General features: G+C 36.2%; 1 protein-coding gene and 1 long non-coding RNA gene across 3 annotated transcripts in view; one reads left to right on the top strand and one right to left on the bottom strand.

Annotated features, from left to right (window-relative positions):
- Window positions 1-6,015, bottom strand: part of HSPA13 (heat shock protein family A (Hsp70) member 13) — a 50,453-nt gene extending 44,438 nt beyond the window's left edge. Inside the window, exon 1 of the mRNA XM_034656757.1 lies at window positions 6,000-6,015. The gene's annotated coding sequence lies outside the window, so the exon portion shown is untranslated. The remainder of the gene's footprint in view (window positions 1-5,999) is intronic.
- Window positions 1-13,706, top strand: part of LOC117801566 — a 45,805-nt gene extending 32,099 nt beyond the window's left edge. For both annotated transcript variants that reach the window (XR_004624245.1, XR_004624235.1), the window contains 2 exons: window positions 11,133-11,276; window positions 13,583-13,706. This is a non-coding gene — a long non-coding RNA (uncharacterized LOC117801566). The remainder of the gene's footprint in view (window positions 1-11,132; window positions 11,277-13,582) is intronic.
- The last annotated feature ends 2,718 nt before the right edge of the window (window positions 13,707-16,424 follow it).

The raw sequence follows: 16,424 nt of genomic DNA, 5'->3' as shown, positions 1-16,424 counted from the left end.
GTTACACAATGCAGTTAAGATTTTGAAGCCTTTTCTTACATTGACCCGATTTTACATCTAACTAAATTCTCTTCAGTTTTTGCGTTTAAATTTCCTTTCTTCTTCCATGCCATGTGAAGAAATTCTTGCTACACTTATATTGTTAATCGTGGAGATGCTTTTATTTTCCTTAAAATGCTTTACCCAGGGATTATTTTTTTAGTGCCTGACGTTTACCTTCCTTCTCTAAGTTTGTCTTGCACCATCTTTTAGAATGAGGGATGCATTAAGATCTTTAGAAGCCATTAGCACTGAAGAGGTTATGATATCACCCGTCCGGATATGTAAGTAAATCAAAATACAATAAACTAAGTAATGGTAAGGCAATTTGATAGCTTATTTAAAAAATTTAACTAAAAGTTAAATATTAACTATGACAATATGACGTTTCCTTAATATATCAAATATATTCTTTTTCTTAAAATTTCAGAAAAAATATCTGATGATCTATATTGAGGGATTCCTAAATTTGGTCTGCCTTTTGTAGAATCTATCACTGAGTTAAAGGGAGGGTCAAGATGAAGCCCAGAATTATGCATAATTCCCCTGCCAAGAATTTAAACTCTAGAGCAGACATATAGGAATGGATAAAGGGGACCAAGGGAGAGCCAAATGAAAGCTGAGAAGTGAATGAGTACAACTAGACATTGCCAGTGAGAGCATAATTTGAACAATCTTTCCAATTAAAATCTAACATTTATTGATAATTGAGGATGTGGTAAACTTTGTATATATTCTCTCATTGTTTCCCCACCATAGCTCTAATTGGTGCTCTGATTAACCTCGTAAGTGAATAAACTGAGGCCCAGAGATAAGTTGCACTGGGTTACACAGTAGGAAGTTGGCTAGCATTCCTGACCTCTATGCTATATTTTTAGGGAATTAATTTTTTTAATTAAAGTTTTGCATACTTCTGGCTTAGCACTTCTAAGATTTAAAGAAATAATAATGGATAAGTGAAAAATACACCTATAAGGTTTTTATTAAAGACTTTTATGATATGGAAATTCTTAGTTAATGCTACAGAATGAGATTTCCACAGACGTTTATTTATTATGAGGCTTCCTGGGAGTCTCTAGAAGAATGGAAAGCATCAAGTTATGAGGAAGGAAGAGGAAAGAAGCACACTGTCCTGTGGCTAGTAGCTCTGGTCCAGATGCCCTCACAACTTTAGCAGACACTACCCCTGTTGGGATGAACAACCTCGAACATTTTCCTTCTGTACTTATTTCAAAACACCACATTCAAAGTCCCAGGAGAAAGCCTCCAACTGGCCAAATTTAGGTTACACGCCAGCAGCTGACTGTTGAACCAGAAGAGATCCTTTCTTTCCTTTGGCTTCTGTAATAGAAGGCAGTCTCTGAGAATTTTTCTCCCCCAAGACTTAAAAAAATGGTAAAGAGTTACTTGCGTAGAAATTAGGGTCCTGTCAGAGAGAGGGAGTGAAGCTTGGAAGACCAAAAATGAAAAAGGGACCACTAGTCTACTTTACAATTGAAATATCCAACAAGGAGGATGACATCCATCTAATAGAACACAAGTGAACAATTAAAGGTGAAGTTGTAGAAGAACTATTTTTTGACATTGGAAGATGATCATGTTATACTGGTAGATTAAAATTAAACTACATTTAAAATAATACATAATATATGAATCCTTTCTTGTAAATACAGTCACAAATATGCATTTTTTATGTGGAGTTCAGAAACACTCATTCTTTTCTTTTTTAAAAAAAGATTTATTCATGGGGCGCCTGGGTGGCTCAGTCGGGTAAGCATTTGCCTTTGGCTCAGGCCATGATCTCCGGGTCCTGGGAATGAGCCCGCCCAAGCTGGGCTCTCGCTCAGTGGGGAGTCCGCTTCTCCCTCTCACTCTCCCTCTGTGCTCTCTGTCTCTCACTATCTCTCTTTCAAATAAATAATTAAAAATCTTAAAAAAATAAAGATTTATTAATTTATTTAGAGAGAGAAAGAGAGCACGCAAGGGGGGGGTGGTAAGGAGAGGGGGAGTGGGGCAGGTGGGAGGGAGGGGCAGAGCGAGAGGGAGAGAGAGATTCCTCAAGTGGACTCCCGGATGAGTGTGGAGCCAAGGACAAAGTGGGACTCTATCCCAGGACCCTGAGATCATGACCTGAACTGAAATCAAGAGCCAGCCACTTAACCGATTGGGCCACCCAAGTGCCCCTGGAAACACTCATTCTTAGTAGAACTCAGTACTTTCCTAAAATTTCCTGACAGCTTTTTGTTCCTCTTAATAGCTTCTTTCTTCTTCCTGGGGAGCCTGTGTGGTTTAGTTGGTTAAGTGGCTGCTTTGGGGCACGTCTTTCAGCTCAGGTCATGATATCTGGGTCCTGGGATTGAACCCACTGGTTGGGCTTCCCAGTTAGCGGTGAGCCTGCTTTCCCCTCTCTCTCCAAACTCACCCCCCTCCACTCATGCTCACTTGATCTCTCAAATAAATAAAATCTTAAAAAAAATAGTTCCCTCTTCCTTTTCTCACAACTTTTTTACTAGGCCTCCTATCAGTCCCAGTTAATCTCTGGGAGAGAGAGGAGTGATTTGTGTGTGTGTGTGTGTGTGTGTGTGTGTGTGAGAGAGAGAGAGAGAGAGAGAGAGAGAGAGAGAAAGATCATCTAGAATTCTAACTTTCCCCTTCCCTTTGTCATTTGTTTTTTGTCTATGTGCCAGTGTAAATAGGTACAGAGGATTTAGGTCATTGGACTGCGCTATGAAATCGTTTCAGAATCATTGAATAAGAATGATCATCATTTGATTTGAAATAATTGGAAAATTTGGGTGGTTCTAATCTCTTTGCTTCCTTCATGAATTTACATTACTTTCTCTATGAAGGAGACACAATCATACTGTTTATTGAATTTATAGGAGCACTGGGAAAATGAATAAAAATATTTGTAAAATGTGATAAGTATTTTAGGTAAATTTTATTATAAAAGCATTAAATAGTAATGATAAATTTCCATTTATAAAGATTGCTAATTTTCTAGCATCTAATCTAAAGTCAGTTTTTTTGACATATCATCTGGTCTTGAAAACACATCTGAAAAGAACTTGAGATAATCTGATAATGCATGTGGGATTATGCTGATATTCGTCAAATGGTTTTTTAAAGACAGTGCAAACTATTAACTACTGCAATGCCTCATCTAAATATCACCCTCACCTGTGCTGACATGTGGCTTGTAGTTGTCTTGGTGTCTTATTAGTGCAAAGCATTATTTGTTTAGACTAAATGTAATTTTGAGCATTCCTGCTTTCCCTGGTCGTCTGAGAATGATCTAATTCACAGATTTCCTTAGTGCACCATAAGTTGTTCCAGAAGTCACAACTGAGCATATTTTGAAATGAGAGTACAGTGATAATAAGGTCAGGAGGATGGGTTTTACAGGCCAGTTAGCTTTGTTATATTTCTAGCCCCTGTGTCTTAACTTCACACCGTTGTTGGTCAGATACGTGGAAGAACTGAGTTGAAGTTTACCTATGGATTAGTGGAAATCTAGTACCTATAATAGAAAAAGAAATCAAGATTCACACCATCTTCCTTATGGGAAGTTCAAAGCACATTATAAAACAAACTATTCAGCAATTTTGAAAAAATATTATTTTTCTTGCAAAATGCAACATGGGCTAACACATGGTGATTTAAACAGTCTAGTAAATTGTTACACCATATTGGAAGAGACTTAAGAATGAAAGAATCAAAAATCTAGGAGTAACTGGGATTTCATTTGGGCCTTATACTCCTTTGTTTGCCTGGAAGCAAGACAGAAAGTCCACCATCCCAGAAAAATTGCTCTCTCCTCCTTTATAATGCTCATTTCATATCTTCCCTAATGACACACTGCAAAATAATAAAACTATATTAATGTTTTGAAATATTTTAATTAATGTAATGAAAAGAAAATGAGATTGATTTTCATTACTTTTTTTTTAGAGAGGGAGAGAGAGGAGGGAGGAGGGGCAGAGAGAGAGGGAGGAGACGGACTCTCCAGCAGTCTCCACATCCAGTGAGGAGCCCAACACAGGGCTCCATCTCACAACCCTGAGATCATGACCTGAGCCAAAATCAAGAGTTGGACACTTAACCAACTGAGCCACCCAGGTGCCCCTGTTTTCACTCCTTTTTATGTGTATATTTCCTATATTGTTTCATTTTATTAAAAAATTGGTGTGTTCTAGGAACATGGTAAAATGAAATCATATCATGTTATATACTTGAAAGCAAATAAATAGGCTGCGCAGGGTACTGAACCAGTAATGTGTAACTATATGTTTCTGTCCCATATGCATAATTAATATGTATGTAAATGTATTAAGATAATGAGTCCAATATTTGTACTCCTTTGAATGGGAAGGCAATATTGGGATAGGACACATTTTGAACACTTTCCCATTTTACATCATTTGCAAAGTATTTTCTTAATTATTTCCCCAAGTTTTTGTTCTTTACCTCCATGTGAAATGTCTTCTCAAAGTATTACTAGTCTGTAGTTCAATGTGGAAACAGGGAATTAATAGCTCTTAAATTTCCATATACAAGTTATATAGGATGCTTAAGTTAAGTAGGATGCTTCCAGTGGGATGCCTGATGAAAGCAAACAAAGGTGTTATTATCCTCCTGCTGCAAACATGGATAAGATGTAATAAATTTTAAATGGACCAATGAGTTCAGAAGAAGAAAGGGAAATGCCAAAGTGCCAAAAAAGAAGAGGCAACTGATCCCTGGAGTGTTAAGTGCATTAATTCACCATGCAGTTTATGGAGGTCTCAGTCCTGGAGTTGTATTTTAAGTCTCATGTAGGAGCTGAATATGAGGCCTGGGATTTGACAGCCTTTGGAGCTAAGATCAATACAAAAGCCAAGATCCCTGAAGAGCTATGCTATTGAGAGAAATAATATACTAGGGGGAAAAAAAAGCCCATCTCTAGCAATAAGGGAGCTTTCTCTAACTGGGACCCAGGTGGAAATAGAAGTGAAACACAACAGTGGTCTTTTCTGAGAAATCGAAACTCCTAGTTCTTCCTCTTGCAAGTTAGGGATCCAAATTGAAACTGCAAACTGAGAGATTAGCATAAAGATGGTCCCTGGTGAGGATACTCTTGAATATCTTACAGAAGCCTTTGTAAAATCATAGTGGAATTAGACTACATAATCCATGTCACACAGGAATCCACACAGAAATGACAAAAATAGTATATGACAAACAGGAAGAATAGAACCTCCAGAACTTTGTAGAATAAAGCAATCTAAAAACAACTGAAAATGTTTTTTTAAGGCATAAAAGAAGAAACTAAAACATTAAGAAGGAATTTTTTTAAGTATTTTTAAAAGAACCAAATAGAACTTTTAAGGAAAAGAAATGCTTCATTTGTTTCTAATGATAGGTTGGTAAAAGAAATAATTTGCCAGAAGGATATAACAATCTTAAACTTGTATGACTAAGAATATAGTCTCAAAATACAGGTATTTGTGTCCACTTTTGTTTCAAATATAATGAGGAATTTTTAAACCCCCTTCAGTTAATAAATAGATTAAGCCAATGAAATATTAATAAGACTGTAGAAGACTTGAATATTTCAATTAACCTTCTTAACCCACAGACTTTTGTAGACCCTGTACCAAGTGTTTATAAACTGCATGTTCCTTTCAAGAACACATGGAATGTACCAAAATTAATTATGTTCTCAATCTGAAAAAAGTCTCAAAAATACAAATGAATCAGTATTACACAGACAACATTCCTGACCAGGGAAATAAATAGAAATAATTAAATAAATTAAAATTAATATCTTTAATACAAAAATATAACAAAAATTCTTCATACATTAGGGAATTAATACCATAAATTTCTAAATATTTCTTGGCTCAAAGTAAAAATAAAGATGTAAATTAGAAAATATTTAGTACTGGACAATAATGAGTACATTTTGTAACAAAACTTACCAGATGCTGCTTAAGCAGTAGAGGGAATGTATAGCCTTAAATTCATTCAAAGAGAATTCCGAGTGATGAATAATGACTAAGGCATTCGACTAAAGAAGTTAAAGAATAAAAATAGAAACCAGAGGGAAGGATATAATAAAGATAAGGAAGTTAGTGAAATGAAATAGAAACATGAATAGTAGAGATCATCAAAAGTCAGATCTCAGTTCTCAGATCCATGCAGGTCTGATTCTGTGTGTTCTGATGTTTTCTTTTTACCTTTTCTTCTTCATCTTTTTTTTTGGGGGGGGGGGCGTCTATCTCTGACATTGTTTTAATTATAACACATCATTCTAAAAGCTATTGTAATCAAGACAAAGAAGGTATTACCAAATCAGTAGACCAAGAATAGAGTATTCAGTTAATGGTACTGGTGTAAGTAGCTATACCTTTGGAAATATGTAAAACTAGACACTTATATTCCAAGGAGATTATATACTAAATATAAAAAGAAAACAAAACATTTTTAAAGAACGTATCTTTATGCTATCGGAGTAAGAAATACTTTTGTAAACAAGAAAAACACGGAAATTATAGAGGAGCGACAAGTAAATATATTCAAATGTGCTCGATATCCTTAAGGAAATGCAAACATTAAAACCACAATGAGATACTTTTAATCTCCTACCAGAGGACTAAAATTAAAAGGATTGACACACCAAGTGTTGACATCGGTGTGGAACATTTGAAACATTCATACACTGCTGATTGGAGTGTAAATTGCGATAACTACTTTGTAAAACTGTGTTAGTTTCTACTGATTCTAAACAAATGCTACCCCGTGACCAAGCAAATCCACACATTAAAGAAAATTTACAGCACTTCTAGTCATGGTTCTGGTATTCCCATCACTAGACACAACCCAAATGGCCACCAGCATTAGAATGTATGAATTGTGGTAAAGAATGTATGATAGCTACTCACTACATGGATGAATCTCACAAATAAAATGCTGACAGAAGAAACCAGTTGCAGGTGTCAACATTGTATCTTTGTAATCCTGTGAGGCAAGAAAAGGCAAAACTGATCTGTCATGGCTGAGGTTAGAATACTGGTTACTTTTGTAAAAGTATTAACAGGGAGGGGACACCAGAAAGCCTGCTAGGGTGTCAGAATTGTTCTGTACCTTGATTAGTGTGGTGGGTACACAGGTGCATAAAAATGTAAAAATTTATGTACACTTAAAACTTACATACTTCAATGTTAGCGTATACTCAAGAACAAATTAAAATTTTTCAGTGGGTTCACTAAAAAATGAAAATACATGGGACGCCTGGGTGGCTCAGGGGGTTAAGCGTCTGCCTTTGGCTCAGGTCGTGATCCCAGAGTCCTAGAATTGAGCCTCGCATTGGGGGGTGGGCTCCTTGTTCAGGGAGGAGCCTGCTTTTTCCCTCTGTCTGCCACTCCCCCTTCTTGTGCACTCACTCTCTCACTTGTTCTCGCTCTCTCTCTGGCAAATAAATAAATAAAATCTTTTAAAAAAACAAAAATACAAGTGACAAAAAGTGTAATAATATTTGCAACTATATAATCAACAAAGAATTAGTATCCAAACTCTATAGAGAACTTCTAAACTTTAATAAAAGAAAAAAAAGTATAAACAATTCAGAACAAATAGGCAAAGGATACAAATGGGGAATTATTAACCAATGGACAATAAGCTGAAAAGCTGTTTAAGCTAGCTAGAAATTAGTGAAGTGCAAATTAAATCATAGTGAAGTATTATTTAATACCCATTAGATAAGCAAAATTAATTGGTCAGATAGCACAAATCTTGGCAAGATATCAGTTGCTAGGAGCTCTGAGGGGTTGCTAGTGGGTGTACATACTGATATACTCAGGAGAGCAATTTGGTAATTCTAGAAAAGTTTAAGATGAACATAGCATCCAACCAGTAATTTTATATCTATGTCTACAACCTAGAAATATTTTTCAAAATATTCACAAGAAAAAAAAAATTCAAGTCTAGACCAATTATAATAAACCGAAAAAACTTGTCACCTAATAGAGATACAAATTAACTTTAAAAGTGTTCTATTTATGCTACATACTATAATTTCTTTCTTTTTATTTTTTTATTATTAACATATAATGTATTATTTGTTTCAGGGGTACAGGTCTGTGATTCATCACACAACACACAGTGCTTCCCACAACACATACCCTCCCCAATGTCCGCCATACTATAATATCTTGATTAAAATAAATGAATATATAACCCTATGTCAACATGTACATTCGTCACAAATATGAGTAAAAAATAAGATATAGTGTGATACTACTTATGTGAAATTTAAAACACACAAACAATAGTATATATTATTAATGTACATATATACATGTAATACAGGTACAAAAATATTTATGAGAATAATATGCACTAAGGTCAGGATAGTAGATACAAACGGAGGGGGGTGGGAATTTTACTGTATCTATAATTTTTATTTAAAATAAAATTTGTTTGAAGGATATTGTATTATTTTCTTTACTTTGGATTTACTTCATAATTAAAAATCTTAATCAAAAAGAAATGAGACTAGACTATGCCTTGAATTTTCTGTGAATTAACTTCTCTTGGATTTGATCGTATATTCTATCACAGTTTTACAAAACTTAATATTACTATAGGGAATTTTCCATGTCCTGCACTGTCATTTTAATCCTAGAATAGCTTCTTCTAGAGACAGTACAGTGGAGAAAAAGCTGTGGCCTGGTAGAAGGAATTGGCTTTGAATCCCACCTTTTAATAATCCTAGGTGAATCTATTTACTTCACTGAATCTTGGTTTTCTTATCTGCAAAATAATGAGTTTGGACTATGTTATGGGCCAGATTGTTTTACCTCAAAACTCCTATGTTGAAACTCTAACCCGAAGTACCTCAGGATGTGACTTTATTCGGAGGCAGGCCTTTAAAGAGATGATTAATTTAAAAGGAGGCCATTAGGGTGTGTCCTAATCCATTTGGACTGGTGTCCTTATGAAAAGAGGAGATCTGGACACACAGAGATACCAGGGATGCATGAGCACTGAAGAAAGACCATGTGAAGGACACAGCAAGAAGCTGGCCACCTGCAAGCCAACCAGAGAGGTCTCCGAAGAAACCAAACCTGCCATCACCTTGATCTTGGTCTTTTATCCTCCAGAACAGTGAGAAATTAAATTTCTGTTGTTTGAGCAACCTAGTCTGTGGCATTTTGTTGTGGCCCCAACAATGTAAAACAGTAATATTAATAATATCACTGGTGATGTCTTTTCCACACCCAAATATGTACTGTTGTTTTTAAAAGACGACTTCTCTTTCTTGATAGTCTAAAATCTATGCAGATAATGCTGATAAGCTCGGGGTGGTCCTGTGTCTTGCTTGTCTATCTTTCCTCCTCTGCCTCTGTATGTTTGCTACAAATTGGTCGAATCTCACTAGGCGACAGTATAGATTTCTAATATCATACACAATAAAACTTGACTCCCTTAGCTTTACTCCCTCATACTTCTTCAATAGTATATTTGGTGTTTCAACTCAGAATCCGTGTGTAAGGATTGAAGTGTGGATTTTTCTGACCTTTACCTTTTCTATGATCATTACTGGTAAAATAGTGATGTTTTTATACGTAAACTCTTCTAATCTCACGAGTTTGTTTCTAGGATTACAGTCTCTTCATGTCTTCCGTGCTTTTATTATCAGATCCTCCCCATTCCACCCTTTCCACATAATTATGATAAAGTATAAAAATCTCAGTGCATTTGGTTTTATTGTAAGTTTAATGTTATTTTCAAGGTGCATAAGGTAACATACATTGCATATTTTCTTGATAGCGCAAAGCATGGTAACTGGAACTCCCTGGAGAATTATTGATTCTAGAACTGGAGTAGGAAATTATAAGACGAGTCTGGATCATCTTGTAGTGCCAGAAAAATAAGGAAATGCTCACAAATAAAATCCGTATTGATGGGAGTGTGTCGAAGGGAAACAGAAGCCAACCGAAAGAGCTCTTCATGGCCCAGACTGGAACGATTTAAACAAGAAAATAAAGTAGTATTGGATTATAACCCAAAGTATACAATAAATATTCATGAGTCCATATTGTCTTAATAAAATCAGTATAACAAATGATTGAATAAATAGATGATGGTAGGAGAAGGAACAAACCTATGTAAAAGAATTCCAAGTAATTTTGTAGATACTCTGCCCTCAGGGAAAGGAACATAACTCCCCACTCCTTAAGTGTGGCTGCACATAATGACTTCTTTCCAAACAGTAGAATATGGAAAGGGGTGGAGAGAGTAACTTAATAGTGGAGAAGCCTAATAAACACTAACTCAGGTGGTTAAGATCATCAGCAACAGTCACAAATTATGTTGATAGTACGTACCCTTGATGAAAATGGCACTTTAATTCCATGATCTTCTTCCCCCCAAATCCGTAACCACAGTAAAATCATAAGAAAAATAACAGACAAATCCCAGTAGGGGGAGATACTGCAAAAATCCTGACCAGTACACCTCAAAGCTGTCTAGATTATCAAGCAAAAACAAAGTCTAAGAAACTGTCACAGGCACCAAGAGCCTGAGGAGACATAACAGCTAAATGTAATGTGGCATTCTGGATGGGATCCTGGAACTGAAAAGGGATATTAGGTATTGATCCATTAATTGTAACAAATGTACCGTACTAAAGTAAGATAGTAATAAAAGGAGAAGCTGGGTCCGAGAACTCTGTGTACTGTTTTCTTGATATTTCTGTAAATCTAAATCTGTTAAAAAAAAAAAAAGGCTATTTTTAAAAAAACCAAAATCAGAGTTCCAACATAAGGATTATGACATTTTGAGTGAGTGCAGAGGATAATATCAGAAAAAAGTCTTAAGTATCTCTAAGACCTTGTATTTTAGCTTTACAGAATAAAATTAATACGAGTTTGCCTTTAAAAAAAGCTTATGATTATGAAGTCTACCCTGTTCCTGATACATCACAAAGCTTTTTCCTAAAACAGTAAATTTGGGGAAATGTAATATAGTAAGACATTTTTCTATTACTTTTCAGTTTTGAAATTTGCCTTTATGAATGTCATGTAGCTATCATTCATTCTCACTTGCAGATCGGGCTATGCTCAAGATACAGACATTCAGAGATACGCTCAAGTTTACAAAATTAGCAGGACTAAATGGCGATCTGAACTCAACCTTCAGATTCCTAGCAGAAGATTTGGTCTACACAGCAGTGATCTCTAAACATTCTTATGGTATGTACTTAGCAGTAAAATATTTTAAGAAGCATCCCCAAGTATATGTTTGTATGTTTTATAAATCATGTGCAGGTACTGCTAAATTAATTTTGGGTAGAGTATAAATTATACTCTGATGATTAAGTATTAAAATGATTCAATATCAGATGGGTATGAATTAAATTTCTATAATATTTTTCTATATACCAGGAGACTGTTCAGCCTCATTTGTAAAGTACTGCTGAAGACCAGTGTTACAATTATTTATTGATGTGTAACAATGCATCTCAAAACAACAATTTGTAGGTTAAAAGCATTTTCATTTTATTATTATTTTGCATGGTTCTGGGGTTGATTGGCTCAGCTGGGTGGTTCTTACTCAGGGCATCTCTCATGGCTGTGGTCACACACTGATGGGCCAGAATCATCTGACAGCTTGTGCATTCACCTGTTATTGCACCTAGGATGGGAAGACGCTAACAGCCGAGGCTCCTTATACCATTTCTCTCTCTCTCTCTCTCTCTCTCTCTCTCTCTCTGTTCTCTCTTCATTTCTGTTCAGCACAGAGGCTTCAGGGTAGTTGGAATTCGTACATGGTCATTCAGAGCTCTGAGGCCACATTCCAAGAGAGAGCCAAGTGGGAATTTTATCTCTTTTTATGACCTACATTCAAAATTCATGTATTGCCACTGTTGATTCAGTTATTTGAAAGAGTCATCAAGGAGGAGGGGACTTAGACTTTACACATTTAATGAGAACAGTGTCAAAGAACTTGCTGGTAAGCTTTAAAATCTCCAAAACCAGGGTCTTAACTCTGGTAATTTTGTTTTATGAGGTAAAGTCTACGTAAGAGTCCATTGGTTTGAAGAAAGAAACAGGTGGCACCCCATACTTCTGACAGTTGCCTTATTGTGGTCATTTTCACAAATAATTCTACAGATACTCTCCTCTTCTGTAATTCCTTAAGGAGGAAAGATGCTCATTCCCAGACTCCTCAAAACTCTTTCTCTCTCACCTAGGGCTACAGCAGCTCCCCAGGGACTTTTCCTCATCAGCCCAAAGATGTCTCCACCCTGGAGATAGGATTTTTACAATAAAGGCTGCTGATATTATTTTTGTTTGTTTGTATTTGCTTTTTATTTGTTTGTATTTTGCTCTTTCATCAAGCTTTAATATTAAATTATTGGTATCACTAAGTATTGTATTGAGCACTTTTGCACTCCTTGTTATTCAGTGTACTTGACACGTTAGTCTCTGGATTGCATTTGCTCTCTCCAAGACCAGTGACAAACTAAGGAGCATAAGTATCAGGCCATTGCCATCTTACTTCATAGACAATTCTGCTTCAAATATTGCTCCTCCTACATGAAAACAAATACAGCTTGTGTCAAAGTATGGTATGTGTACCTCTCCTTGGGGTGCATGCCAAAGACACTATTTCTCTTTCTTCTACTGGCCCGGTAAACTATTTAGTTAAGTGGTTCTATTTTTTACCTGATTTGATATCTTGGACTTACAACTTCTCTATTTTTTCTGATTACAAAAGAACCCTGATCACTTTTAAGCTCAAAACCAACCTCGTTTTGGTAATAGATTCAAGCCAGAGTTTTAATATAAATTCTTCATTTATAGCTAACTAACTTTTCTCAGTTCTGGCTTGGTACTGCCTGGAAGTCGCAATGTGGAAGAGGTGAGGGCTTTGTCACTGGATTTTTTTCTCTTTCTCTGCTTTGAGTTTTGCTGCCTCCTGTTGCAGGTTGTCTGGCTCTTTGGAGGTGATGGGAAGGAAGGAAAGGAGGAGGAGTATATGGGTACACTTCACATTTTAGGTTTGAGGGCACTAGTGTTCTTATCTTCTTACTAGTGTTCTTATCTTCTTCCTGTCATTTTGCTATTCTCATTTTCAAATCTTCCTGACCTCTTCCACACTCAGAAATTCCAGCTTGAGTAATTTGTAGGATAAAGGACTTAAGGAAGTAGAACTTCCAGGCCATGTAGATGTGGGACTCTCTAAGCATCTGGGGGTTTAGATAAACCTGAGGAAAGGAAGAAAGCACAAGGTAAATGGATTTTGATCACTGAAATATTAGGTTCTTGCAAAAGAGAATGATAAAGGATCAAGAGAAAAGATCATGGAATATAATGAGAATTTATAATTGCCAAGTTTTAAAAGATACCTCAACTTAATCAGGGACAAAATGTTTTTTTAAACAATTAGTAACAAGGCTTAAATGCAGATTTTCCAGGAATAATTATAACAACTAAAGTCATTCATACTAAAATGTAAATGGTTAATATAAAATCCGTCTTTGACATGATGGTAGGAGAAAAAGATCTCTGCACTTCTGATGGGCAGTAAAGGACAACACCCAACATCTGGATGAGAAAATGGCACAAAGATATCTAAGGAAACCAAGACTGACTCTTTTACTACAACTACCTTTGGATAAGTAAAAGATTTTTTTGTGTTATGTGACATTTTACATTGCTGTGTTTGAAATGTTCTGTCTCGAAGTACACAGAAAAAGACTTAAAAGGGACAGGGGGAGCCACATTTCCTGTGGGCCGTAATTCTGATTCTGAAGAACACACGCAGTTGTTCAACAACACTGCTGGACTGAGAAATGAGGTCTTGGGAATTACCAAAGAAGTGCTCTCAAGATAATAGAGTTTACAATGTTCCATTGCCCACAGTGGAACAGCAGGATAGGTGGTTTTCTCTCTAAAAGGACGAAGCCTCTAAAACCTAACAAAGAAGGAACTGAGTCTTTGGAGTTGTTTTAAAGAAACACGCACACACACACACACACACTCACGCAAACATTCCTATTATAGTTCACATCACTTCAGGATTGACATTTTTTACTTTTTTTTCTTTTTCTTTTTTTTTTTTCCCCAGTTTTGGTGGTGCTGGTAAATGAATGCCACTTGGGGGATCAAATCTTCATAGCAGGAGGAAAGCAGAGACATGAAGCAACGGTGTGGAAAATTCAGGGAGATTTGCTGCTCCTGCATTAGCATACGCCTCTCTTTCTAGAAGCTGCTAAGGAACTGCTTTTGAAATAACTCGAAATACTCATTCTTTACCTTGGCTTCTTTCACCTCCAGCATTTTCATGATTATTGGCTCTCTTATTATTCACCATTTCGTTAAAGAATTTCAAAAACTGCCAACATTACAGTTCGTGTGAGCTTGTAACTTTTTCCGCTTGGAGCCAGGCCTCTTCCGATAGTTACCTATGGATAAGCTGAATTTTAGTCTATCACTAGACACAAAATTTAAGGGACATTGTCTTGTGTACTCACTCACCTCCCTTGTCAGCGCTGCTTTTGGAGATTCTGTTGCTCCATCTGCTCTGGCCCCTACATCCTGGCACCAGTTCCATCTTGGCTGCCATTCCCAAGTAGCTTGTCTTTTTTCCACTCAGTAAATAGATATGGGAAACAGCGGTATTCTTATACTTTGGCATGGAATGAGAATGTTTACATTTGATTTGTGGACCCCAAATTCCAATTTTTTTTTTTAAAGATTTTTTAATTTATTTATTCAACAGAGATAGAGACAGCCAGCGAGAGAGGGAACACAAGCAGGGGGAGTGGGAGAGGAAGAAGCAGGCTCATAGCAGAGGAGCCTGACGTGGGGCTCGATCCCATAACGCCGGGATCACGCCCTGAGCCGAAGGCAGACGCCCAACCGCTGTGCCACCCAGGCGCCCCCCCCAAATTCCAATTTTGAAGCAAAGACTGATGGTAGTGGGGAAAGTGGCAGGTGGAATTCTATGGAGCCCTACCTTGTGCCTCTTTCAGCAAAGGCACCATCAACATCCTTTTCCTCTTGTTAGATCAGAGGGGAAATCCTCTTCACTATTTCTTTGTCTGGATGTGACTTGTAGTTATCTACAAAGATGATGAGATTCTCATTCTTCATTTAAGATAAGACTGCAGCTTTAAGAATTGAAAAGAACTAGGAAATTGTTATACTATATTAACAAATCAATAATTTGGAATAAATGCCCAGGAGGATAAGTAGGAGGTCTCTGAGAATCTTCCAGATAATCTCCTCAAGATTCCACCTCTTGTTATGATGACATGGCCTCTCACATTACATCTGTTTGAGACTATCACCAAACTAAACAAACAGGCATGGAAATGATTATAGCAGAGTAAAGCAAATTCTTTGTGTTACAATTGTCACCTGTTTTACTAAAATCAGTAGAGGTAGAATTATGGTGATGAATTTATTTAGCTGATAGTATATAAGATAGAGTAAGTCTCATTAAGATAGAATTTTATTAAAAAAATAATTTTGTAAGGCATTCTGCTTACTTGGTTTTTGCTTCCTTTGGACAATAGAATAGTGATTTTCAGAGCTGGCAAAAGTCTACCTGATCTGGGTAGCTATCTAAAAAGATAATTGTAGATGTTTTTTAAGATATTATAAGATAATAAAAATATTTTCTATGAATAACTGAGCCCACACTTTCTATACACATAGCTTTTGTTATGACACAAAATTTTTAAATCACTCAGCGCTTATAATTATTAAAATTTTTCCTTTACTTTCTCCCATCACCCTTCAACTCTGCTTCACTATAATCACCGTAAATTATTTTGTGACTGTATCCTTCCAGATTTTTTATTTGATGGCTTCTTTTTTATTGTCTCCAGCCTTTTCTTCTGGAAACTATACCAGATGAATGTTGGCCTCTTGGGAATTTCCTCTGTGTCTCTCTAAATGATGATTCTTTTTCTGTTTTTAAATTTTGTGTATTTGTGACATGTTCTGGGAAAATTCTTCCATTTTCTCTTCCATCTTACTAATTTGCCCTGTAGCTATGGCTATTCAGTCTACATATCAAGGTTTGTTGTTGTTTAATTTCAACAAATATATATTACTTCTTTTTCAAAATTTCCTATCCCTGCTTGCTAGATGAAATACCCGCCTGCATTACTTTAAGGATAATTAAATTTGATTTTAAATATCTTTTCTGATTGCCCAAGTAGTTATTCTTACTCACTTATCAATTCCTTCTTCATTTTTTTTCCCCTCATGGTATTGGTTTTAATCAAAACTCATCCATACAGCTGAGAATTCTACCTGTCAGTAACCAGCCTGGGAGGAAGGGTGGAATCATCTTCCAAGGGCTTATACTTCACCTGTTTTCAG

Source organism: Ailuropoda melanoleuca, chromosome 1 (assembly GCF_002007445.2).
Source record: "Ailuropoda melanoleuca isolate Jingjing chromosome 1, ASM200744v2, whole genome shotgun sequence".
Taxonomy (NCBI): domain Eukaryota; kingdom Metazoa; phylum Chordata; class Mammalia; order Carnivora; family Ursidae; genus Ailuropoda; species Ailuropoda melanoleuca.
The sequence above is the reverse complement of the archived record's forward strand: the minus strand, read 5'-3'. Positions and strand labels throughout refer to the sequence as shown.